Genomic DNA, 26,260 nt, shown 5'->3' on the forward strand with positions numbered 1-26,260 from the left:
CAAATCTACTGGTACCTTTGATCTTGGACTTTTAGCCTCCAGAACTGTGAGAAATAAATTTCTGTTGTTTATAAGCTACCCAGTTGATGACGGCACTTTGTTACGGCAGCCCAGTCGGGGGTCGGCTGGCAAATAGGTCAGCTTGGACCATGGCCAGCCTAGTGTCCACACACCCTCCTCTCCAAGCAAAAAAATAGAAAAAAATCCACTTCAAACATGCATCCCTTCTATCATTGGCAAGAGTGTGTCTGCAGTCTTGTTTTGTTTTTGACGTCAGCAGACAAAGGGTCAGTCATTGAGAACAGACTGTTCTTTAAATGCTGTAACAAAGGCTGTCACAACACACTTATTCAAGAACTCAACATGCTGCCCTGTTTGCTGGAATCCCTCACCACGTAAGCCAGTGTCACAGATGGGAAAGTCAACCGGGATAAGCAAAATGCCCACAAGGCTGTATGCAACAGCCAAACCCTCAGTGGAATTTCTTAATAACTGGCCATTTAGGACAAGTTAAGGAAAAGACTTGGGCTTTTAGATAGAATGTGTTGGCGATACAAACCTAACTTATGCTTCAAAAATAAAATACATTATTGGAAACTTACGTAATCAAGCGAGGGGAAGGGCAGAGGTCAAGCTGGGCCTCCAAAACAACGAACACCAGAACTGGAATTCCATCCCTGTCCTGCAACTCTGCCTCTCTCTCTGGGTGGACTTCTGACTTCACACTCGCTCTAGTTTTTTGCTTATAGTGAGGGACATATGCCACATTTACCCAGGGGAACATCTCCATCCTGCTTCCACTGAGGGTAGGCAGGACTGCCACATACAGTTGTGCAGGTCGTGTACTGCACTACTCCTGGGAGCACCATTCACATCATAGCCTATGGTTGAGAAGCAGAGATGCCAGGGATGCTTGGGCAAGCCGATGACACAGAAAACACTTGACTTAAAGGAGAGAAAGTGTTTTCCCTAGCGTGTTCTTCTCTGGTGCAGCAGAGTCACCCTGTGTCATACCATGTAATCCTTAAATAATGGTCTTTCTAATAAAGGCCGTTGAAAATATCTCTGAAGGGCAACACTTTGAGGGATTTTTTCTCCAAGCTACTTGAGATCAAGCAGAAGACTTTAATTAAACCTGTGACAGTGAAACCTGTGCAGGGTCATTAAAAAAAAGGAAAGATTGGCCGGGCGCGGTGGCTCAAGCCTGTAATCCCAGCACTTTGGGAGGCCGAGGCGGGTGGATCACGAGGTCAGGAGATCGAGACCATCCTGGCTAACATGGTGAAACCCCGTCTCTACTAAAAATACAAAAAACTAGCCGGGCGTGGTGGCGGGCGCCTGTAGTCCCAGCTACTCGGAGGCTGAGGCAGGAGAATGGCGTGAACCTGGGAGGCGGAGCTTGCAGTGAGCCGAGATCGCGCCACTGCACTCCAGCCTGGGTGACACAGCGCGAGACTCCGTCTCAAAAAAAAAAAAAAAAGGAAAGATTTGCAAGCAGTAGCGGGGCTTTCTGAGAAATGCTATTCTGAACTCCACAAACTTTTTTTTGAGACAGAGTCTTGCTCTGTCACCCAGGCTGGAGTGCAGTGGCACGATCTCAGCTCACTGCAACCTCTGCCTCCCAGGTTCAAGGGATTGCCTGCCTTAGCCTCCTGAGTAGCTGGAATTACATCTGGTGACTAATTTTTGTATTTTTAGTAGATTGCACCATATTGACCAGGCTGGTCTTGAACTCCCAACCTCAGGTGATCCGCCTGTCTCAGCCTCCCAAGTGCTGGGATTACAGGTGTGAGCCACCATGCCCGGCCTGATTTTTACAACCTTTGACACTCAAGCTCTCAATTCTCAAAATTACCTTCTGGGCCAAGGATAGGCACTTCCACCCTTTCTGGAGCTCTTGGAGGAGTCGCCCATCTCTAAGATCCCTCGTCTAATTTGTCTTGAGTGTGGGTTAGGACTTGTTGAGGCTGCACACCCCTCAGGGTGTCTGTGCTTTGCTCGTTCATGGGATGCTTGGCTGAGTCCCCACTCCTTCCTGAGGAAGCTCACCCGGCAGGCCCTATCCAGCATGGCAGGGTGTGTGGTAGGGGTGGGAAGGTGGGCTGCAACAGAGGTAAAGGAAGGAGGAGTAGGTGTCAGGGAGCCTGCAGGTGGTCACATCCAGCTGTCACCATTGATAGAAGCAACTGATTTCCACTATCGTGTCCACCTCTCCCCAGTGGTGGGGTCAGAAGGCATTCACAGGGCAGAAGCACCACTCCTGCCCTTCAAGGGCACTGGGACCAAGACTTTCCAACTGAAGTCTGCCAACTTTTTTTTTTTTTTTTGAAACAGGGTCTTGCTCTGCCATCCAGCTTGCAGTGCAGTGGTGAAATTATGGCTTACTGCAGCCTCCACCTCCCAGGCTCAAGCGATCCTCCAGTCTCAGCCTCCTGAGTAGCTGGGCCTATAGGAGCATGCCACCAGGCCCTGCTAATTAAAAAAAAAAATTGTAGGGATAGGGTCATACTATGTTGTCCAGGTTGGTCTCCAACTCCTGGTCTCAAATGATCCTCCTGCCTTGGTCTCATATTCAGTCCATAACATCCTCCAAGGGTTTTTGAGATGTTGCTCCACGACACCAACATACATTTCCTATTGATGTACTTTCATGCTGGGATTACAGACATGGGCCACCAGGCCTGGCCCTATGCTCATTTTCTGCTTTTGTTATTTCATTAATTTATTTGTTTTGTTTTTTGAGTCAAAGTCTTGCTCTGTCACCCAGGCTGGAGTGCAGTGGTGTGATCTCAGCTCACTGCAACCTCCGTCTCCTGGGTTCGAGTGATTTTTCCTGCTTCAGCCTCCCGATTAGCTGGGATTACAGGCGCCCGCCACCACACCCGGCTAATTTTTGTATTTTTAGTAGAGACGGGGTTTCACCATCTTGGCCAGGCTGGTCTCGAACTCCTAACCTCAAATGATTCACCTGCCTCAGCCTCCCAAAGTGCTGAGATTGTAGGCGTGAGCCACCATGCCTCGCCCTAATTTTATTTTATTTGAATCAGTTAAGTTGTCCTGTTTTCTTTCTTTCTTTCTTTCTTTCTTCCTTCTTTCCTTCCTTCCTTCCTTTTTTTTTTTTTAACGGAGTCTTGCTCTGTTGCCCAGGCTAGAGTTCAGTGTGGCACACTAACTGCAATCTCCACCTGCTGGGTTCAAGTGATTCTCCTGCCTCAGCCTCCCAAGTAGCTGGGATTACAGGCGCCCGCCACCATGCCCAGCTAATTTTTGTATTTTTAGTAGAGACGGGGTTCACCATCTTGGCCAGGCTGGTCTTGAACTCCTGACCTCAAGTGATCCACCTGCCTCGGCCTCCCAAAGTGCTGGGATTACAGGTGTGAGCCACCATGCCCAGCCTTTTTCATTTTTTTTTTAAGCCCTCAGAGCCAAAAGCAGACTGAGACACAAGGAATTTTTCTTACATGTCAGAATTAAGTGAGCCCTCTCCTGTTGCCACAATGAACATTTCCCTTTCTTCTTTTGCATCAACATTTAAAGGTCATCTATTACAGGCCACACAATGAGATGGGGAGATACTGCCCCCTCTGGTTCCTAACTTATCCACATACCAGCACAGGTGTCCACTCCCCATCCCTTCCTCCTCTTCAGCTTCAGAGTCTTCCTCTTTCTCCCCCCAAACCCTTAAGAGCCTTCCCATTGCAACTTTAAAGGACTCCTATTTGAGTACTTCAAAAATCCACCAAGAGCCAGACACACTGGTGTGCACCCATAGTCCCAGCTACTGGGGAGGCTGAGGCAGAAGGATCCCTTGAGGCCAAAGAAGCATAGCAAGACCTCGTCTCCAAAAAAAGAAAAACCCACCAAGGTCCAAGCACGATGACTCACACTTGCAATCTTAGCACTTTGGGAGGTTGAGGTGGGAGAATCGTTTGATCCCAGGAGTTGGAGACCAGCGTGGACAACATAGTGAGACCTCATCTCTACAAAAAAAAAAAATTGTTTTAATTAGCCAGGTATGGTGACATGTGCTTGTAGCCCCAGCTACTTCGGAGGCTGAGGCAGGAGGATTGCTTGAGCCCAGCAGGTTGAGGCTGCAGTGAGCTCTAATCATGCCATTGCATTCCAGCCTGGGCAACAGAGCAAGACCATGTCTCAAAACACAAACAGAAAACCACCAAAGCACACCACCTCCAAGAAGCCATCTTTCTTTGGAAATCCTGTCATAATCAGGATCTATACCCAATTTTTGTACAATTCTCCTGGCTGGTGAATGTTACCTCTTCTGTGCAGGGCTCATGCTCTGTGAGCCTCAGCCATCCCTTGAGTAGTTAACCTCGTCCGGGGGAACAAATAGTCCCGGATATACACAGCCTAATGTTTGCCAAGAAGTCAAGCTGAGAAAGGCCAAACAAAATGACAGCGCACAATGCCCCAGAGGCTTGAGAGTGTTCACAAAAGAGAAGTCGAATCCGAGAAAAGCACCAGCGTTTCCAAACACGGAGAATGCTTTGTGCAGTTCAACTGCCTGTACTATCAATGACCAAGGCATCAATAGGCAGCTGATGATCGCTTTCAAATGCAGACACAGAAAGAGAGCACAGCATGACACAGGGCGGGAGGCAGATGCCAATGGCCAGCATGGGAAAGAGCAGCCCGGTGAGCACGGAGCCCAGCAACGGCCACCCTGTTCTCCAAACCCGGGCAAATTTCCCTGCCAGGGAATGAAAGGGAACACGCTGCTGGTAAAAGAGAGGAAAAAAATCCTGGCTTTGGAAAAGATCAGGATTGTATTTATAAGAACAATGACAACAACAATAGTGGAAATTCCTTTCCGTCACAGCTTTGTTTCTGGGATGAGTAAACTGAGGTGAAGAGCAGGGCCCAGAGCTAGATCGTGGCAGAGGGGATTGGGACCCCAGTATCTCTGATACTCCTTCATTTTTATTTTATTATTATTTTATATTTTATTTTTAAATTTAATTTACTTTTATTATTTTATTTTATTTATTTTACTTTTTGATACAAGGTCTCGCTGTATTACCCGGGCTGGAGTGAAGTGGCACAGTTTCGGCCTGCTGTAACCTCCGCTTCCCAGGTTCAAACGATTCTTGTGCCTTAGCTTCCCGAGTAGCTGGGATTACAGGCGCCCACCGCTCTGCCTGGCTAATTTTTCTATTTTTAGTAGAGATGGGATTTTACCATGTTTGTCAGGCTGGTCACAAACTCCTGACCTCAAGTCTCAAGTGATCTGCCTGCCTTGGCCTCCCCCGTGCTGGGACTACAGGTGTGAGCCACCTGGCCCAGCCCATCTACCTGTTTTCTATCACAGCACTCTGCTGCCACGCTCCATAGATGCCCCCATAGCACCCCCAGAGAGTGCTCATCACCCAAACGGACTCCTGAAAGACACAGTAACAGAGGAGCAGTAAGAAGCCGAGGAGGAGAATGGACAGATACAACGAAATCTGCAGCACGGTGGTCACTCTTGGCGTAGAGATGGGTCTGGAGCTCCCGCAGGTCTTGCATGGTCAGTTGCTGACTTCCCACCTAGACTCCGGGCACCAACTCCTTGGAAGACGCTGTCCAGCTGGCCATGATTCCATCTCTTCTGGTGAAGGGGCTGCAGGCCCCGGGGATTTCTTTTTTTTTTTTTGAGACGGAGTCTTGCTCTGTCACCCAGGCTGGAGTGCAGTGGCCGGATCTCAGCTCACTGCAAGCTTCGCCTCCCAGGTTTACGCCATTCTCCTGTCTCAGCCTCCCGAGTAGCTGGGACTACAGGCGCCCGCCACCTCGCAGCCCCGGGGATTTCTCAGCTACTATGAGGTCACAGACTTCCCGTGGTAGAACCTTGTCTTCTCAGCTACAATCCAATCCTTTGCAACCAGTAGGTTGAAAGCAGGACTCCTGATATGTCTGCTTAGACTTGCTAAGTGGAAGTGTCTCTCCCCTATCCCTAGAAAAATATCAGGCAAAGCCTTATAATTTTTCTGATCATTCTTAGGTAATAAAAAGTCTTGCAATCACTAAATATGGAAAACACAGTTTCCATTCAACAATGTTATTTTATTATTTTTTAATAATACACCAGTAGGGTCAGGTGTGGTGGCTCACGCCTGTAATCCCAGCACTTTGGGAGGCTGAGGCGGGTGGATTACAAGGCCAGGAGTTTGAGACCAGCCTGGCCGATACGGTGAAATCCCATCTCTACTAGAAACACAAAAAAATTAGCCAGGTGTGGTGGTGCACATCTGTAATCCCAGCTACTCAGGAGGCTGAGGCAGGAGAAGTGCTTGAACCCGGGAGGCGGAGGTTGCAGTGAGCCAAGATCGCACCATTGCACTCCAGCCTGGGTGACAGAGCGAGACTCAGTCTCAAAAAACAAACAAACAAACAAATAAACAAAAAGTCTGGGCATGGTGGCTCAAGCCTGTAATCCCAGCACTTTGGGAGGCCGAGGTGGGTGGATCACGAGGTCAGGAGTTCGAGACCAGCCTGACCAACATGGTAAAACCCCATCTCTACTACAAATACAAAAATTAGCTAGGCACGGTGGCATGTGCCTGTAATCCCAGCTACTCGGGAGGCTGAGGCAGGAGAATCGCTTGAACCCAGGAAACGGAAGTTGCAGTGAGCTGAGATCACACCACTGCACTCAAGCCTGGGTGACAGAGCAAGACTCTGTCTCAAACAAACAAACAAAAAAACCAGGATTAGTTACAGATCTGCTGAATCCATTCAACAAGTTTAAATGTTTAGTCTAATGCATTATTATGTTTTCAATGATCTTTCATAGGTAAGACATTTCTCCACCAGCTGGGGCGACGTACAGGATGGGCTGCTGTCTGCTGGGGTGGGGGCATGGGCCTTCTCTCTTCATGTATCCAGATATGTTTCTCTTCAATAGGAATTTTCTGTCCATGTACCCACTCTCAATACTTTCAAACCAGGTGGAGTAAAGGGTAAGGAGAGGGGAGACGTCTTATCTGGTGCTTTTGCAAGAAGCCCGCACCATCTCCAAGCTAGGGAGATGTTTAATCCTGATTATTTCTCTCTTTTTCTTTTAAGTTATCTCCTTCCTCAGTTCTGCATCTGTCCAGCATCTTCTTTGGAAGGCAGCCACTATTTTATCACGGAACCTTCAAAAACTGCCAATACTCAAATCAATTTTTGCCTATCACAACAGCAATTTTATTGCATTTTTAATTTTCTTTCTTTCTTTCTATCTATCTTTCTTTCTTTCTTTCTATCTTTCTTTCTTTCTCTCTTTCTCTCTTTCTTTCTCTCTTTCTCTCTCTCTTTCTCTCTTTCTTTCTCTCTTTCTTTCTTTTTTTGGATGGAGTTTCACTCTTGTCACCTAGGCTAGAGTGCAAAGGTGTGATCTTGGCTCACTGCAACCTCTGCCTCCTGGGATCAAGTGATTCTCGTGCCTCAGCCTCCTGAGTAGCTGGGACCCACCACCATGCCTGGCTAATTTTTGTGTTTTTAGCAGAGATGGGGTTTCACCATGTTGGCTAGGCTGGTCTCAAACTCCTGACCTTGTCATCCGCCTGCCCTGGCCTCCCAAAGTGCTTGGATTACAGGCATGAGCCACCACACCCGGCCTCATTTGTTTCTTGAGATGCAATTGTATATGGTTATTCCCTCTATCTTGGTGCCTCCTTTCTCCTTTCCTTGATGTGTCAGCTGAAACTTCCTTTTTTTTTGTTTTTTTGAGATGGAGTCTCCCTCTGTCGCCCAGGCTGGAGTGCAGTGGCTCCATCTTGGCTCACTGCCAGCTCCGCCTCCCAGGTTCACACCGTTCTCCTGCCTCAGCCGCCTGAGTAACTGGGACTACAGGAGCCCACCACCACATCCGGCTAATTTAACATCCTGTTCCACTACTGTGGAACAAGCATCAACCACTCCTCTTAGGTGCCGATCCTGCTATAGGCACTGGGGCTGCAGGAATGAACCTGCCAAGGTGCCCTCCTTAGTGTTATGGGAATAAGGAGTGCAAAAGAAAATCTGGAACTACAGAAAATCTGCAGTTCTGCCTGTTTCCAGCTTTCTGAGGGCACCTTGGCCTTAATTGCTAGCTCCTAAGATTCAGCTCGGTGAGGCCTCAATCTGAATATGCAGGAGGCCAAGCCCTTTCAGGCTCATAGGTGGGGCGGCAGAGGCGGGCGTGGGTTGTGGTTGCGCTCAGCCTCCTGTTTGCTGTGTCTCTTCCAGCTCCAAAGGGGTGATGAGAGCCAGATTGCCTTAGATCTGTGGTGGGGAGTAGAGCACTGGAAATGTGGCTACAGAGCACTGGAAATGTGGCCAGTCGGAATTGTAATGTGCCATAAATGTAAATCACACACCAGATTCCAAAGACCTCATACAAGAAAAAGAATAGTAAATAGCTCATAAGTAATTATAAAATATTGATTACATGCTGACATGATAATATTTTGGTTATATTCAGTTAAATAAATTATTACAATTAATTTTACTTTTACATTTTATCTTTTTTTTTTTGAGATGGAGTTTCGCTCTTGTTGCTCAGGCTAGAGTGCAATGGGGAGATCTTGGCTTACCGTAACCTCCGCCTCCTGGGTTCAAGCGTTTCTCCTGCCTCAGCCTCCAGAGTAGCTGGGATTACAGGCACGCACCACCATGCCTGGTAATTTTGTATTTTTAATAGAGATGGGGTTTCTCCATGTTGGTTAGGCTGGTCTCGAACTCCTGACCTCAGGTGATCTGCCTGCCTCAGCCGCCCGAGTATCTGGGACTACAGGCGCATGCCACCAGGCCCGGCCAAGTTTTGTATTTTTAGTAGAGACAGGGTTTCACCATGTTGGTTAGGCTGGTCTCAAACTCCCGACCTCAGGTGATCCGCCTACCTCAGCCTCCCAAAGTGCTGCGATCACAGGTGTGAGCCACCGCGCCCGGCCCTGCATTACATTTATATTGGACAATGCTATCTTTCTCTTTCTTTTTCTTTTTTGAGACAGGGTCTCGTTCTGTCAACCTGTCTGGAGTGCAGTGGTGTGATCTTGGCTTACTGCAGCCTCAACTTCCCAGACTGAAGTGATTCTCCCACCTCAACCTCCTGAGTAGCTGGGACTACAGGACTGCTCCACCATGCCTGGCTGACAATGCTATCTTAGACTTTTCAAACACAGCACATTTCCTCTGCTTCATAAATAATCCCAGGGTCCTTACAGTGACAGAAGCCCTCAGCTTTCTCAGAATACTACAATACAGCAACTACTAGGCCTGGGATATTTGTTCTGTGCTACGGTCTTGATATAAATCATTTCATTTAATTCTCACAGTAACGCTATGAGCAGGGAACTATGACTGCCTATTTTCCGTAACTGGAAACTAAGGCTGGGCGGAGAAGTTAGGTTACTTAGCCAAAGTCACATGGAGAGTAACAGCAAGAGTAGGAGGCAGAAGAGGACACCAGGGTTGTGTGGCCACAAGTGTGCACACCTGACCCCCCTGCCCAGTGTCCTCTCAGTCACAGCATCTGTATTAGTCCATCCTCACGCTGCTATAAAGAACTGCCTGAGACTGGGTAATTTATAAAGGAAAGAGGTTTAATTGACTCACAGTTCAGCATGGCTGTGGAGGCCTCAGGAAACTTACAATCATGGCGGAAGGGGAAGCAAACACGTCTTTCTTCACATGGTGGCAGCAAGGAGAAGTATAGAGCAAAAGCGGGGAAAGCCCCTTATAAAACCATCAGATCTCATGAGAACTCACTATCACAAGAACAGCAGCATGGGGGTAACCGCCCCCATGATTCAATTACCTCCCACGACAGGTGGAAATTATGGGAAGTACAGTTCTAGATGAGATTTAGGTGGGGTCACAGCCAAACCATAGCAGCATCCCACAGCCCCTCCCCATCACAGAGACTCCTAATGTTCTTACAGTCTTGGAATCCCATAGACCTCTCCCAGGTACAAAATATGGAGCAGATCTCACCTTAAGGACCCCCATTTCCCTCATGGTCGCGTAGGTCAGGCCTGGATTTTCTTGTCCTTCTGACCTATTGAGTACCAAGAATCTGACTGGAGCAGAGTGTGTGGGCTCCTCATCAGGCCCAAGGGTGGGCTGCTTGCACTCCAGAACATGGGCAAAGTCAGTAGCAGGGCTGTCTCAGGCCCAAGAGGCACACCCTGCCCAGGATGCAGACAGTGCCAGTGCTTATGAGAATTTGTGGGCCATTAAGTCCCCTCCCAAGATTGTCTCCAGTATGCTGCAGAGAACATGGGACATCTGTCTATAGTCTCCGTCACTGTGCAAATCTGATCAAGTTCCTCATATGCAAATCTTCAAGTTCAGAGACTCTTTCCACCCTCCATCCCGTGTACTTCGAGGCTGGAGTTTAGCAAAGCAGTTACCCGCTGTGCTCCCCTCTTGGCTCATCTTCTCACCCTCACATTCCAGTCTCTGGCCATGACTCAGTCATCTCGGCCTGACATCGTTCAGAAAAAAATGGATGGAGTAGGGGTAGAATGCATTCATTCAACGGTGCTAGCCACTGAACTGGGTACCGAGTACAGTGGTGAATCAAAGAGACGCCTTTGAACTCTTGCAGAAAGAAGTTCAAACTAAGCACAGTCCCCTCATCGTAGTAACAGCTCCTATCATGGAAAATTGGCCATTCCTACAGATTAATAAGAGTCAGTGACCAAGGAACATCTTCAGAACAAACAGAAAAGCAAAGCAAGCGGGAGAAGATTACATCAGGCTGTTTTCGAAATTTATCCCAAGTCCTCCAGAGTCTGGAGTTGAGCTCCGCTCCGCCAGAGGACGCTGCAGGGCTGCTCGCGTCGGTTCCTTCCGCTCTAGGCCGCAGTTCGCGCTCTCATCTGTATTTCCGCCGGCGTGAAACCAGTGTAGCTTGCTAGTCGTGTGGCCTCGGTCTTTCGCCGTCCCTCGCTATCGCACGCCATCACACACCATCACACACCATCGCAAGCCACCGCACCCCATCGCTCGAAATCTGCAGACATCTTGATTTTTCCCGCACTGTCTGTCAGGTCTCCGTCGCCACTCGACGCCAGGGCGCCGGGTGAGTCCACAGCAGGGCGCGTGGTCTGCGACACTCTCACCATCGGGGAAAACTGAGCCCCAGGGAAGGTGGCCAGAGAGGTCAGGCCCGGTCCCTGGTGCAGTGTCTCGTCCCCTTTGCTGGAGTGAGCCCCCTGGGATTCGCGTGTCCTCGGGAAAGACACTGGCGGATGAGCCGCGCCCTCGGCCGCCGCTGTGCTGAGCCGGCCACGTGCAGACGTCCTGTCCGCGCAGCTACTCTGCGGGTCTCGGCGACTTTAGGTGCCCGCCCCCGACTCCTGGCATTGGAAGTCCCCAAAGCCACTTGTCTTTTGCCTACAAAGTGTCAGTCATTGTGCCATGTCCTTGGGACCGTTAGCTCGTTTTCCCCTCAGTACCTTTTAAAAGGTGTTAGAACCTTCATTTTACAGAGCAGTTAGCTGTGGTTTAAATGGAAGACGCTCCCAGCACCCCAGTGGGGCAGAGTGTGGACTTCTGTCCCCGGGCCTTGTCCTAAAGCCCCCTCCCCGTGCTCTTTCCCTGCCTAGGCCTTGTGGGCTGTGCTGCTCCTCGGAGGGCTTGGCACCAGCCAGCGCCCCCTCCTGCAGCACTCTGATCTGCACCCCCTGAGGGGTGTCCACTGTCCGCGGGGTGAGAATGCCCTGGCTGAGTGCCGCTGCTTATGCGCACCGTGGGGAAGGACCCTTCTGTGGGACCCAGTAGAGGGGACGGTCAATGAGCTCAGCCAGTTCTGAGTTCTGAGAACTGTCTGGCAAAGCGGGTGCAGAGCAAAGCGTGATTTAGGAGACAGGGGCTGGCCTTGGGGGTCACATCCTGGCTAAGATCCTTCATTCTCCTGAGGGTGACTTTCTGTAAAGTAGGGAAACTGCAAAAGCTCTCCGAGGGCAGAGGCCTTGGCTGTTTTTCTTGATTTTAAACCCATAGTGCCTGTCCACGTGTAGATACTCAGAATTGGTGGGCTGAGTGTACAGCCGAGGCATTTTTACCAGAAGTCAGTTTTCCTGTGGACTCTGGGTGGGGACAGATGGAATCTGCCTGTGAAGTGATGATGGCTGTCAGGGTCCTGGGTACCTTTCTCTTCCCTGGGGAGTGAGCACCCCTTTGGAGATGTGGCAGCTAACACGCGAACGTGGGCTCACCTGCCCTTTTTTGCACCTGTATTCGAAAGTGATCGTGGGCTGCCTGTGCCCTGGTCATTGATAGTGCAGGGAGAGAAATCACTGAAAGCGCTTCCCCGTGTTTGGAGGGTCCACTCCTGTCCCTTCCAAACTCTGGAGCTTTCTCACACCTCCTCACCATCTGTCAAATGCCTCCTGGCGCTTGGTGTCTGATGATTATTGAGTGCTCCCTGTGCAAGGCTCAGTGCCGGTGTCTGTAACGCGTTCACCAAGGTGTATGAGGGTGTGTCCCTGCCTTAGGATTGGTGGTGGAACCACAGCTACAGCTCTGCTAGTCACACCCTGTGGCAATTACTGGCTTGATTATCTTTGCCTCTCTATTTTGACCTTGAGGGCAGTGTCTTGAGCTTTTGTTTAATATTTTATTGTATTTGTTTAGTGACAGGGTCTCACTCTGTTGTCCAGGCTGGGGTGCAGTGTGCAGTGGCGTGATCATAGCTTGAACTCCTGTACGCAAGTGATCCTCCCACCTCAGCCTCCCAAATAGCTGGGACAGACAGGGTCTCGCTGTTTCCCAGGCTGGTCCTGAACTGGCTATAAGTAATTTTCCCTCTGTCTTCCAAAGTGCTGGAATTACAGGTGCGAACCACTTCGCCTGTCTCAGTATCTGAGTCCTGTCTCTTGACTTACCTGGTGCTTGGCAGATGGTTGATTTTCAGCAGTTAAGGAACAAATGAAAAACAGGAGATGGGCTGAGCACGGTGGCTCACACCTGTAATCCCAACACTCTGGGAGGCCAAGGTGGATGGATCCCTTGAGGCCAGGAGTTCAAGACCAGCTTGGCCAACATAGTGAAACCCCATCTCTACTAAAAAATACAAAAACTAGTAGGTTGTGGTGGCACATGCCTATAATTCCAGCTACTCAGGAGGCTGAGGCACACCAGAATCGTTTGAACACAGGAGGTGGAGGTTGCAGTGAGCCAAGATCACGCCCCTGCACTCCAGCCTAGGCTACAGGGTGAGACTATGTCCCTAACAAAAAACAAAACACAGGAGCTGGAAAAAGACAATTGTGGCTGGCCGTGGTGGCTCACACCTGTAATCCTAGCATTTTGTGAGACTGAGGTAGGTGGATCGCTTGAGCCCAGGAGTTGAAGACCAGCCTGGGCAACATGGCAAAAACCTGTCTCTATAACACACACACACACACACACACACACACACAGGCCAGGTGGCATGCGCCAGGAGGTGGAGGTTGCAGTGAGCCGAGATTGTGCTACTGCATTCCAGCCTGTGCTGCAGCCTGTACTGCATTCCAGCCTAAAGACTTAGAACTGTAAGGTGACAGGGCTTTGCATGTCACCTTGTTGCATGTCAGTGGAATACTTTTGAGCGAGGCAGCCTGTGTGGGGGTGGTCAGAGCTATTTCCCACTGGCCCAGTGGTCATCCCATGGTGTTCCCCTTGACGGTCTTGTCCGTGGGCCACCAGGATGAATTTCCCCACAGGATTGTCATTGTGATGTCAAGGACCAAAGCCAGAGGTATAGGTAGGCATGGCTGATAGAAGAGTGAGATGTGTAATCAGCCCTGACCCACAGATGACAGATGGGCCATCCTGCCCGAAATAGCCCTTACTGTGTATGCCAGACTCCGCCACGCTGGTGTGCCACACCAGAACCTGTCCTAGGTTCAGAGTTCCCTTCAGTATACTGCTTCAGGATCACAAATTCAACAATATGTGCATAAGATGAGACTTAAGCTGTCCCTGATGTGTGGTTCTTCTCTAGACGAACTCTTTTCGTGTTGCTGAGACCGTGAACCACTGTTAACACCAGCCAACTTTTAGGAAACGTTTACCACCTGGTTCTGTGCCAGTCTTCTCCTTGTCCTTTCCAGAACAGGTTTGACCAGGTGACGTCTAGATAGCTCATCCAGGGCTTCTTGATTCTGGCAGAGGAGGTTGATTGGTGCAGAGGGGCCCATGAGAGGTGTCTCCGTCCTGCCAGGAAGCAGGTGGACCATGGTGTTCCACGAGGTCTGTCCTCTGGAGATCTGGGGCTTTGTATCCCGCAAGAGTGGGTGCATGCAGGTTCCCTGGGCGTGACGTCTGGGAAGTAGACAGAAGTGAGGTGAGGGTGTCTTTGTGCTGGCCCCAGTTTTACTCTCTTTGGGGCCATCATGAATGCATTGGGTTTCTCTTGTGCTTGCTTAGGTTTAGTGTCTTCAGGGATCCCTTATCATTGTTGTGTCTTGGAATATCTGACTCAAAAGCTGGAGGGCTTTGGCATCAAACCTACTTGTATCCTGGTCCTGAACGCCTTACCACCACTCCCTAGCTTTGGTTCTTTTTATGATCCTCAGTTTCCTCATCTGGAGAACAGGAGTACACCGAGGTGATTTTTCTTAGGATCACACAGTCCCTGTCTTCCACGTCCGAAGAACTCTGCCAGCTTCTTATCTGGAGGGTCTTTCCTTTACCTCTCCTGGTTGGGGCAGGTTCCATTTATGTGGGACAAGACGGAAGCTGCTTCATCCTGTGCTCTGCTGTGCCACTGTCCCGGCTCAGGCCATTTTCCAGGCTTCTGACACTGGTCTCCAATTTCAACAAGCCCTGGATCTTTTTCTGCCCCTGTGTGCAAAGTGATTACAGGCTGCTTGTGTCTTGGTTATTGGTAATAAAGGAAAAGTTACAAGGTTTTCCTCTTGTGGAGAGGAACTATTGTCCATTTCAGACGGGACGACCTCAGGGGACTGTGTCAGTGACCCGAGATGGGCTAGACAAGCTGTCAGTACATTCGCCTCCTGAGACCCTGATTCCCCAGGTGTGTTTTCTGTGGGTGAATGTTGTGGTTTCCTGGACTTGCCATAAGCAGTGTCAAGTGCATCAGTCACATCTTGGCTTCTTGTGCCCCGCAGGAGTGTCACACGACTGCTGCCCCATGTGTGTGAGAGGTATCCCCTGGGAGAGCATGGATTCTGAGGTCCCAGGTAAGTGGGGTTCTGCTCGGTTCCCTAGAGCTCGAGTTCTCTGCAGGCTGTGAGGCCAGAGGTGGTTGGGTGCTGAGGGGTGGGGAGCGAGGGCACAGGTGAAGGCTGCTTCGCTTTGCTCCCGTCTTTGTCAGCAGGCGGGGACTGGTTTGGACCCTCTTCTGCCTTCAGGGGCTGCTGCCGAGAAGGTGCTCCCTGAGCTTGATTTGGGCTCTGAGAGTCCCTGAGAAAGACCCTGTGATGTTGAAAGGAAAACCGTGTGTTGGAATGGACAGAGGGGCTGCGTTTCCGATTCAAGCCTGGATTCATACCCAGTGGCCGGCTGAGTGGTCTTCTGTGAGCCTCATTGGAACACATAGCCAATGTTGCTACCCTCCAGCCCAGTCTGTCTGTTTTATTTATTTATTTATTTATTTATTTATTTATTTATTTATTTATTGAGACAGAGTCTCGCTCAGTCGCCCAGACTGGAGTGCAGTGGCATGATCTCGGCTCACTGCAACCTCCACCTCCCGGGTTCAAGTGATTCTCCTCCCTCAGCCTCCTGAGCATTTGGGATTACAGGTGCCTGCCATGACGCCTGGCTAGTTTTTTGTATTTTTAGTAGAGATGGGGTTTCACTGTGTTGATCAGGCTGGTCTCGAACTCCTGACCTCTGGTGATCCACCCGCCTCAGCCTCCCAAAGTGCTGGGATTACAGGCGTAAGCCACTGTGCCCGACCAATTTTTATTTTTATTTTTATTTTCTTTTGAGACAGAGTGTCTCTGCGTTGCCCAGGCTGGAGTGCAGTGGCGCAATCTTGGCTCACTGCAACCTCCGCTTTCTGGGTTCAAGTGGTTCTCCTGCCTCAGCCTCCCGAGTAGCTGGGATTACAGGTGCCCGCCACCACGCCTGGCTAATTTTTTTTGTATTTTTAGTAGAGTTGGGGTTTCACCGTATTGGACAGGCTGGTCTGGAACTCCTGACCTCAGATGATCCACCTGCCTCGGCCCCCCGAAGTACTGGGATTACAGGCGTGAGCCACCGCGCCCGGCCAGCCCAGTCTTTGAGAAGAGCCCCAGGATTCTCAATCTTTCTGCCGGTGTTTACCTTCCTTTCAGCTTCTGGCAGGGAGTGGTAAGTGATCTCGGGGAATCAGAAGTCGCACCTGTAATCTTAGGCTGTAAGTCTGCTCGTTGCAATGTCAGCGGTTCTGTTCTAGGTAGGACCATTGCCCAGAATGCTGGCATTGGCCTCCTTTCTGGGCTTGCCCTCTGCGCTTTCTGACCCTGCATTCGAAAGTGATCATGGGCTGCCCGTGCCCTGGTCATTGGTGGTGCAGGGAGAGGAACTGCCGGGAGCACTTCCCCGTGTTTGGAGGGTGCGCTCCTGTCTCTCCCAACCCCTGGAGCTTTCCCACACCTCCTCCCTCCCACCACCTCTTCGATGCCTCCTGGTGCCTGGCATCGTCTACTGAGTTGTGTTGCTCTTCTCCCTGGCCCAGGGCAGGTTAGTGTGAGACGTGAGGGAAGGGTGTGAGGTGAAGGGTTTGGCCTCAAGGAGCAGAAGGGCTGGGTGTGGAGCTGAGACAGGGCAGCCCTGCTCCTTCCTCCCGGAAGCTTTCTCTGCCTCCACACCTCTCCTTCCGCGTCCTTATCCAACCCCCTCTGCACCAAGCTGACCCCACAGAAATTGTTGCCTGACTTGTCTCCTGGCCCTCTTTGCTGTGGTCTTAAGGGTAGTGTCTGAATTTTGTTCCCTACTTTGTTCTGTCTGCCAGATGGTCAGTATTCCGACAGCGTGGGACAAAGGATAAACTGCAGCCTGAGCAACCCCGCCTCTAAAAATTGGCCATGCGTGGCGGTGCCTGCCCCTGTAGTCCCAAGTACTCAGGAGGCTGAGGCAGGAGGCTCTCTTGAGCCCAGGAGGTCAAGGCGGCAGTGAGCCATAGGCGTGCCACTGCACTCAGCCTGGGCAACAGGGTGAGACCCTGTCTCAAGAAAGAACAACAAGAAAGGGAGAGTCCCTCCATTGTTAGGAGATGGGTTCATTGCATTTTGTGGTGTTGGAGAAAAATACTGAGTCAGCACCTACATGGGATTGGTGGGAGCAGATTTCCCCTTCAGAGGATTCTGAGGTGACTCGGTTCTGTTGGCCTTGACCTTATATGGCCACTGGGGAGGATTTTCGCCCCAGCTTGTGGGGAAAGGAATCAAGGACCAGAGACAGGCAGGGGAGAATATCACTGAGGGATTTATGGCAGCAGCCTCCACACGGCTTCCCCACTACCTCCTCGGTGCTCGCCAGACGCTGCTGGAGAAACAGCACAGTCAGTCCCAAGAGCATCACGGTCCCAGCATCCTCTTGAACTTAGTAACAGTTGGCCTGACAGATGAAGCGGTTGTCATCCTGCCTTAGAAGTTCTCCAGCCCCCTTTCTTAGAGATGAGCTGCTGTTTCGTTCCGGCTATTCAGGTGAAAACAGTTTAGTCAGCATTTTTGCAACACTGTGTAGAGAGGCTTGGTAAGAGGTGTTGGGACGCAGGAGAGTGGCAGACCGCAGGGCCCAAGGTAAGGTTTCGGGTCCCTCTCTGGAACTTTGGCTTTTTGCACCCTATAAAGTCACGTTCCCTTATTTCTGGTGCTTTAGTGGTGATGTAGGGAGAGGTGAGGATGAGAAGAGGGGCCGCATCCCATGGATTCCCAGATCCAGACTCCTCTTCCCTGGGAAACCTGGATTGCAGCTGGCCCTCCTGTGCCTTCAGGGGCTGTGGAGGAGGAGGCCCCTGCAGGGACCTGCCCGGGGCGAGTGCTGGGGCTTTTCCTGCAGTGCATCAGCAGCAAGTCATAATGGAAAATGGCTGGATTAAGGGCCGTCCGTATCTGGCCCTTAGTTCTTCCTCTGCCACCACCTGGCTCTGACCATTTTCTTTCCAGTTGTAATCAATGGTTTAGATTTATCCTAGCGACATTGTAGGGGTCCACAGCCAAATGACTCAGGAAAAATGATGCAGATTGAGTCTGGAGGAATCCCTGTGCCAGCTTCCTCATGCTCTCTCCCTCCCTCAGAAATACGTGGAACCCACTCTCCCCTCAGCAGTGAAAATGCTTTCGGCCTGTGTGCAGTGTTTCTGCCCAGGGAAGCCCAGCAGGGACTCCATGCCCGGGGTTTTTACTGGGAGCTGGTTATGTAGACACCATCGGCCTAGCATGCACCAGAATTCCAGACTTCCAGGAGGAAAACAGGCGCCTGTACCACATTATTTGCATAGAGAGACTCTGTCCAGTGAACAGCTCTGATCAGTAAACTGTTGACTGGGAACATCTCTAGAGCCAAGTTCCCAGATACCAGCAAAGGGCCATCTGACCTGTTTTGAATCTCAATTTCCTGATACAGAAAACAAAGGTAGGGCAGAATTGATTTTTACGGATGTGACCTCATGATCCTGCTCTCTAGTCCCCAGATTTTTCCAGGGCTTTTGTCAGAGGTGTCTCCCCTTTGATTCCTCTTGGTGGTTAGGTTTTATGGGATTTTGCAGGACAGATGGCAGCTGCAGGAGTCTTGTACTGTCCCTAACTTGGGTCATCCCACAGGCCCTGGTGCCATCCTCCTGCTCTTCCTGACTCTCCTTGTGTCCTTTTCTGCTCCTGCATCCGAAAGTGATCATGGGCTGCCTGTGCCTAGGTCATTGATAGTGCAGGGAGAGGAACACCGGAAGAAGTTGTCCCCGTGTTTGGAGGGTCCACCCTATCCCATCCGAACCCTAAAGCTTTCACACACTCCTGTTTTTCTCCTGCCAGCCCTTGAGGAGTCTGGTGCTTTCTTGGCTGCCACATGAGAGTCAGTGCCGGGGGACATCATGCTTAGGTCTTTCTCAGCTTGACCTCTCTTTGCAGAAACCAGGCTCTGTGTATTGAGGGGTGGATCTGGGTTGTAGAGCATCAGTCCGGCTCATGGGAAGGGAATGTGATGTATAGTGAGTTGTGGTGCATCGCGGTGGATAGCACAGTTTTGAATGAGTGCAATATTGGCATGTACAGTGATATCCACAGAATTTCCATGAAGTAACTTCCTGAAGGTGGTTTCTATAGCACTTGAATAGGAGGGGAGGTGAGGAGCACATGTACCAGGGAAGAGGGGACAACATGAGGGAGACTTTGAGGTTGGGGTGAGCAGGGCTGACCGTGTGTATGTGTGTAACTTGGGGACAGGATAGGGTAACATCTTTACATCTTTACATCTTTACATGTCATTGGCCTGGAATAGGGGGTCCTGAAGGGTTTGTCATAAGAAAGAGAAAGTGTTCATTGCTGCAAGGGCAGCATAGCTGTGTTCTGAGAGGCAAAACACTTCCCTCACTTCCCACCCAAGAGTTTCGCCTGCTTTCTTGCCCCTCTGAGGTGTGCATTGGTGTCCCTCACTGGCCACCGTTCCAGCTCTTAATTCCTCTGCCTTTTGTGCTGGCCTTCAGGGCTCCCCTGAGGGTGACTGGTTCTCAGGTTGGCTGGAGGAATGGGTGGAGTTATAAGATCAGGAATAAAGCTAGAGAGGGAGGACCAAGTGGAAGTCACTGATGCAGCCGCCTTCTAGCCTACCCCACTCTAATTGAGAGGTCGCTTTTTCCTGTTGAACATGTTGGATAGTGGGATGTGTTATAAGAAGTGATGTGTGTGGCTTCTTGTCATTGCAGGATTGTCAGCTGACCTCTGTCCTGTGGGCCCAGTGGCCCCAGGTGACATTTCTTCAAGAAGAGGCTGAACTGTGGTGCTTGTAAGGTATGAATCTTGGGTGCTTCTCTAGAGAATGCACTGGTGTTCAGGCTGCAAGGACGAAGGCTTTGAGGTCACTAGAGGGGAGGCAGAGGCTGCTTCCCATTGCTTGCTCCTCCACTGAGGCCCACAGGGACATGTGACACCCTCTTTTCCTCCTCTGCCACTCCACTGTGTGAAGTACGGTGGGGTTACAGAGCTCCCCTTGGGCTCTGAGTCGTCCTAGTGTGGATTGGCCTAGTTTGTTGAAGTGGGAGGAGTACTGCATTTTGGAGGCAGGCAATTAACTAGTGGTTTTCTCTGGACTTGGTGGCAATCTTTGTTATCAAGTGATTTATGGATTTTTTTTTTTTTTTTTTTTTTTGAGACAGGGTCTCACTGTCACCCAGCCTGGAGTGCAGTGGTGCAGTGATGGCTCACTGCAGCCTTGACCTGGGCTCAAGTGATCCTCCACCTCAGCTTCCCGAGTCGCTGGGACCACAGGTACATGCTGCTGCACCCAGCTAATTTTTAAAATTTTTCTGTAGAGGCGGAGTCTCACCATGTTGCTCGGGCTTGTTTGGAATTCCTGGGCTCAAGCAATCCTTCCACCTTTTCTTCCCAAAGTGGTGGGATTATGGATAGTAAGCCCATGCCTGGCCGATGTATGGATAGTAGTATCACACAATCCTAACTTCCTAAGCCAGTGAATTCTCAACGTTTCACCCAGAGTTGATCTTCCCTCTCATTATCTTATGAGGGAAGCATTGGAGTAGTGGTTCTCAAACTGTGGTCCCAGAACCAGGCACCATCCCTATTACTTGGGAACTTGTAAGAAGTGCAAGTGCTTAGCCCTGTCCCGACCTACTGCATCAGAAGTTTTAGGGCTGGAGCCAGCAATCTGGCTTAACATGCTCTCCAGGTGATTCTTACTCGTGCTCAAGTTTGAGAAATCAAAGCATGTTAGAAATCTTTGAGAATCAGAAGCAGCTGCTGCAATTCTAGGCTGCGAATCTGGTCACTGACTTGTTTCCAGGTCTCTTAGTTTGGGTTCTTCCTAAGCTGCTGGCAATGCCTCCCCTCTCAGCTCACTCACTGCCCTGTTTTGCCCCCTGTATTCGAAAGTGATCGTGGGCTGCCTGTGCCCTGGTCATTGATAGTGCAGGGAGAGGAATCAATGAAAGCACTTCCCCGTGTTTGGAGGGTCCACTCCTGTCCCTTCCAAACTCTGGAGCTTTCGTACATGTCTTTATTCTCATCAGTGATGTTACCTCCTGGTTCCTGGTTGTCGTGCCAGACCCCGTTTCCTCATTAGGGATGGCGCCAGGTTCAACAGGCCGGAGAAGAGACCTGGAGCCAGTGAAGGAAACAGGGTTTATTTGGGGGAACTTCGAGGGCAGTTGGCAGTCTAGTGGTGGTGGGCTGGATGGGAGCACCTCATCTGCTTGTAAAAAGCATGCAGATAATATAGCACCTTCTCCCAGTAGCCTCCACATGGCAACCTTCGTTTCCTAAGAAGCCATTGTTATGTCCATCTACCATACACTGGTGCTGTATGGTTCATTGAGTGCCCCTTGTGCCCAGCATGGTGGAGGGTACTCAGAGGCTAAAGGAAAGGACGGTGAAGCAGAGACCTGCCTCACTGAGTTTATGTCTCTGAGCTGGTTTTGGAGCTACAATAGTGGTTAGCCCTTCCTAGAGCTACACGCAGAAGCTCTCTCTGCCTCCCCATCACACTCCTTCCCACCTGTCAGCACTGGTCACACTGTCTGGGGATTCTTGGTTTGCTTCTCATGCCCCCTCTGCTGTGAGCTTCCTCAGGGCAGTGCCTCTGTCTTGTTTCACGTCATGCCTGGTAACTGACATGTTGCACCTGGACACAAAGTAAATGAGAAGACACATTGTTCTAAGGTGACAAGGCTTATCCCATTGAGCAGTGCTGGGGTTAAAAATGTCCTAGAGCAAGCCAGTTGTTACAGTCCACCTTCAGTCCTGGCCGTGAGCAGCGTCTGTGGTCCACCAGGGGTGGATTTTCCCTCTGGCCTTAGATTACAGTGGCAAGGGCTGGAGTAGTAATTGAGGGAGACAATGTGCGGTATAGTCAGATGTATGAACACAGCTCTTACACACTAGATGGTGGGCGTGGGGCTCTCCCACCCCACCTGTTCGTTACCCATCCCAGGTCTGTGCTGATCACTGCCAGACATAGCCTGCTCCAAAAGCCTTCTGGCCTCGGCATCCTTTTGTTTTTAATTTTTATTTTTAAGACAGAGTCTCGCTCTGTTGCCCAGGCTGGAGTGCAGTGGTGCAAACACAGCTCACTGCAACCTCTGCCTCCCGGGTTCAGTGATTCTTGCGCTTCAGTCTCCCAAGTAGCTGGGATTAAAGATGTACACCACCATGCCCAGCTAATTTTTGTATTTTTAGTAGAGATAGGGTTTCACTATGTTGGCCAGGCTGGTCTCATGTGATCCACTTGCCTCAGCCTCCCAAAGTGTTGAGATTACAGGCGGGAGCCACCACACCCAACCTGTTGTTAAAATTTTTATTGTCTATATTTGAAGTTTACAACATGATGTTATAGAATAATGGGACGGATATAGATAGCACGGTGGTTACTGTGGTGAAGCCGATGAACATATCTGTCATCTCACATAGTCACCGTTTTTAGTGTGTGTGAGGAGCAGCTGAAATCTACTTAACAGAAATCTCTTATGTTGTGCATGAGGCGTCTAAACTTACTCATCCTGTGTATCTGCTACTTGGTGTCCTTTGACCTACATCTCCTTATTTCCTCCAGCTCCTGCCCATGGTAATTGCCATTTTATTCTCTATCTGTGTATGCTTGACCTTTTTTTAATTTTTTTTTTTTAACATTGCACACATAAGTGAGATATGCACTGTTTGTCTGTGTCTAGTTTATTTCGTTTAACATAGTATCCTCCAGGTCCATCCATGTTGTGGCAAATGACAGGATCTTTCTCTCTCTCTCTCTTTTTTTTTTTTTTTTTTTTTTTTTTTGGAGACCGGGTCTCCCTCTGTTACCTGGGCTTAAGTGACCCTCCTACCTCATCCCCCTGGGTAGATGGGACTGCAGGTACATGCCACCATGCCTGGTTAATTTTTGTATTTTTTTTACAGATGGGGTTTCACGCTGTTGCCCAGGCTGGTCTCCAACTCCTGGGCTCAAACCATCCTTCTGCCTTGGCCTCCAAAAGTGCTGGGATTATAGGCATGGGCCACCATGCCTAGCCCAGGGTCGTCGTCGTCGCCTTTTTTTTTTTTTTTTTTTTTCTGAACTGGAGTTTTGCTCTTGTAGCCCAGGCTGGAGTGCCACAATCTTAGCTCACTGCAACCTCCGCCTCCCAGGTTCAAGTGATTCTCCTGCCTCAGCCTCCCGAGTAGCTGGGATTACAGGTATGTGCTACCACGCCCGGCTAATTTTTTGTATTTTTAGTAGAGATAGGGTTTCACCATGTTGGTCAGTCTGGTCTTGAACTCCTGACCTCAGGTGATCCACCCACTTCGGCCTCCCAAAGTACTGGGATTACAGGTGTGAGCCACCGCGACCGGCCAAGGGTCTTCTTTTTATGGGTGAATGTTTTGTTTTGTGTGTGTGTGTGTGTGTGTGTGTGTGTGTGTGTATGCCATATTTTCTTTTTCCATTCATCTGTTGATGGTGACTTAGATTGTTTCTGTATCTTGGTGATTGGTAGTAATGCCGCAGTGAATATTGGAGTGCAGATGTCTTTGTGAGGTGTGATTTGATCTCTGTTGAGTATGTGTCCAGAAAAGGGATAGCTGGGTCTATTTAATGTATACTGATAAGCAGCACACAGCGGGCACATCGGTTAGCATAGATGCCATTTCTCTCACAGTCTGCCGACCCCTTCCTAGAGTTACGTTTTTCTTGTTCCTGGGACAATAATGTGGCTGTAAGTACTAATAGAGACAGTGGCATTTGTGGGATGCTTATGATCCGCCAGCCCCTGTGTTAAGTGTTCTCTGTGTCTGTTTCAGGTGGGTCCGCTGTGTGCCGAGGCTCCATGGGATGTGTCGTCTTCATAGCAGCAGGGCGCTGGACCTTGGGTCCCTAAGGTGAGATTTTTAGACTGTTGTCTGGAATATGTTTTTTTGCATCCTACAGAGTCATATGCTATTCCTGGGGCTTGGATGATGTAGGGGAAACAAGGTAAAAGTGGTATCCCGTGGTTCCCCGTTCTGTCCTGCTGTGAGGCTGTCTCTCACATGCCTTCAGTGGCTGTTGCAGAGGAGGGGCCTCCAGAAATCTGGATGGGTAAAGTGAGTTCCCTGGGGGAACCTTCCTCCCTGCTTGAGCGCTGGTGTGTCCGCAGTACGCTGTGATCTGGATTAGTAGTGAGTTTTTCATTTGGGGCGTGCGTGTATGATGTTAGGACCACATGCTCCTGACCTTTTCCAACCCAAAAGCATTTCCATTTTTTAAATGCTGAAAGTGTCTTGACTCCTTTTGGGGTCTTAGAAGTACACACAGTGGCCGTGGCTAGGCCTCTGCTCAGCTCAGCTGCTCTCCCTGTCTCAGGCCATTCCTCAGGCCCTTGACACCAGCCTCCCTCCCTTGCTGGCTCTCTTCTGTCCTTCCCTGTTCTTGTATCCAAAAATGACCATGGGTTGCCTGTGCCCCGATCATTCATAGTGCAGGGGTAGGAGTGCTAAGAGACGTTTTCCCTGCGTTGGCCCAGCCTTCCCTTTCAAACCCTGGAGCTTTCCCATGCTGCAGCCTTTTTCCTGCCAGCCCTTCAGAGCTTGGGCCTTTGTAGGCCCGTGTGATATGATGACTAGACCCACCCGCTGACTTCTGAGGGTTCATTTTGTCTTTTCATGTTAGGGATCCTCCTGCCAGAAACCAGTCTGCATTTCTCTTTGGGCCCCACGCTGGCATGAATTCAGATAGCAGTGAAGGGCACACGTGAGAATTGTGAATCACGGGCTTTGCTTCATGAAATGTGAAATCCGTATTGTTTCTCAAGGCGCTATCAGTAATGTCGAATAAATGGAGAAAGTTGTAGGTGGGACTAGGAAAGCTGTATTCCTGTGGATCACTCTAGCTGGTCATTTGCCCCGATTGTGAACTGTTTGAAAGATGAAAGAACTAAGATGTTTGTCCTTTTGTGTCCTTTCTGTTGGGATTTTTAATTTGGTGTGCCTGAATGAGGAGCTTTGCCCTGCTTGAATGGGACCCCTCTCCGTGGTGTCAGCTTGGGGAGGAGGAGATGGCCCTGGAGACTAAATACTTGTATGCTTTCTTACCCTCTTAGGTCTCAGCCTTAGATTCAAGGACAGTCCAAGGAAGTCCTAAGACCATGGAGTTGGTGACCTGGGATCTGGGTTTGCTGATATTTCTTACCATGGTGAGTTGATGCCAAGAGCTGGAACCCACAGCCAGAGGCCCGACTGGTCTGTGCTTATGCAGATGGGAACTTTGAATCACTGGTCTCACTTGTTCTCTGTTGCAGAATCTCTTGGTGGTGTTTATGGACACCAGAGGGGCAGAGAATAGAGAGTAAGGCCACCACATGAAGCGTCACCAGAGCTGCTCCCTGCTGCCTGCTCAGAGCACTCCGGATCCACTGTTCAATCTGCACAAGATTCGGGGTCCAGACATGGGAGACTTCAGCTGCCTCGGAGGACCGTGGACAGGGAAGGCCAGCCCTGCATCCCTCTGGCCATGCCTGGAATGACTTTAATAACTAAGAGTTTTATTCTTGAATTTGTAGCTGTCGTTCACTTTTTACCCACCCATTCAATAAACCTTACAGAATTGCTCCATCTGCCTCTTAAATCAGTGACAACCCGTGAGCCTGCAAGACTGGCTTTGGAGAAGGTGGGCCATAGGCCAGATCTGATTTTCACTCTTTGAGCCTTTCCTATTCTTAATGCATATATTCTGGAGACTTGACTCAGAGGTTATTGTTCAAGGTGTACATTTGGAACTAGGAAGTGAACAAGTGCTGGTAGTTGGTTCACATTTAGGCATTTAGGACCCATGAGAATTGAGGGCATTGCAGAATAGTCAGGGTAGATTATGGAGTGAGGCAGGTCCGATGTCATTCAGGAAGGCTGGAGTGTCCTGGATGACCTGGCTCATAAGTAAATGCCTACTTATGAGATCAACTATCCCTTGCCTGAGATTGAGGGGTTTCCCAGAAAGTGGGTTTTTCATTGCTAAACCCAGGGAGATCCTGAGCAAACTGGGGCAAGTTGGTCAGCATGTGTGGGATGTAAAATCCATGGTGTCAACTTGAGAGCCAGGTTATGGGGTAACAGTGGGAGTAGGGTGAACATGGAGCAGCTGCCGTTGATGGAACTGAGGGGTTCCCTTACAGTCAGGCTTT

The 26,260-nt window shown here is 50.0% G+C and overlaps 1 long non-coding RNA gene and 5 other non-coding genes across 9 annotated transcripts; all 6 read left to right on the forward strand.

Moving 5' to 3' along the window:
- The first annotated feature begins 10,849 nt into the window (after nt 1-10,849).
- LOC112632998 lies at nt 10,850-25,694 on the forward strand. 4 transcript variants are annotated; one of them, XR_003121472.1, is made up of 7 exons: nt 10,850-11,050; nt 11,577-11,698; nt 15,087-15,158; nt 19,829-19,913; nt 23,907-23,984; nt 25,184-25,276; nt 25,382-25,694. It is a non-coding gene; the product is annotated as an uncharacterized LOC112632998 (long non-coding RNA). The 4 variants fall into 4 exon arrangements; XR_003121470.1 differs by lacking the exon at nt 23,907-23,984 and adding an exon at nt 24,034-24,188; XR_003121471.1 differs by lacking the exon at nt 23,907-23,984 and adding an exon at nt 24,034-24,183.
- On the forward strand, nt 12,203-12,336 carry LOC112633860. The gene has a single exon (XR_003121623.1). It is a non-coding gene; the product is annotated as a small nucleolar RNA SNORA71 (small nucleolar RNA).
- LOC112633861 lies at nt 16,426-16,559 on the forward strand. Its single transcript, XR_003121624.1, has one exon. It is a non-coding gene; the product is annotated as a small nucleolar RNA SNORA71 (small nucleolar RNA).
- LOC112633863 lies at nt 18,784-18,917 on the forward strand. The gene has a single exon (XR_003121626.1). It is a non-coding gene; the product is annotated as a small nucleolar RNA SNORA71 (small nucleolar RNA).
- LOC112633858 lies at nt 20,997-21,130 on the forward strand. The gene has a single exon (XR_003121622.1). It is a non-coding gene; the product is annotated as a small nucleolar RNA SNORA71 (small nucleolar RNA).
- Nucleotides 24,512-24,639, forward strand: LOC112633866. Its single transcript, XR_003121628.1, has one exon. It is a non-coding gene; the product is annotated as a small nucleolar RNA SNORA71 (small nucleolar RNA).
- Nucleotides 25,695-26,260: the final 566 nt, after the last annotated feature.

Source organism: Theropithecus gelada, chromosome 10 (genome assembly GCF_003255815.1).
Source record: "Theropithecus gelada isolate Dixy chromosome 10, Tgel_1.0, whole genome shotgun sequence".
Classification (NCBI taxonomy): Eukaryota; Metazoa; Chordata; class Mammalia; order Primates; family Cercopithecidae; genus Theropithecus; species Theropithecus gelada.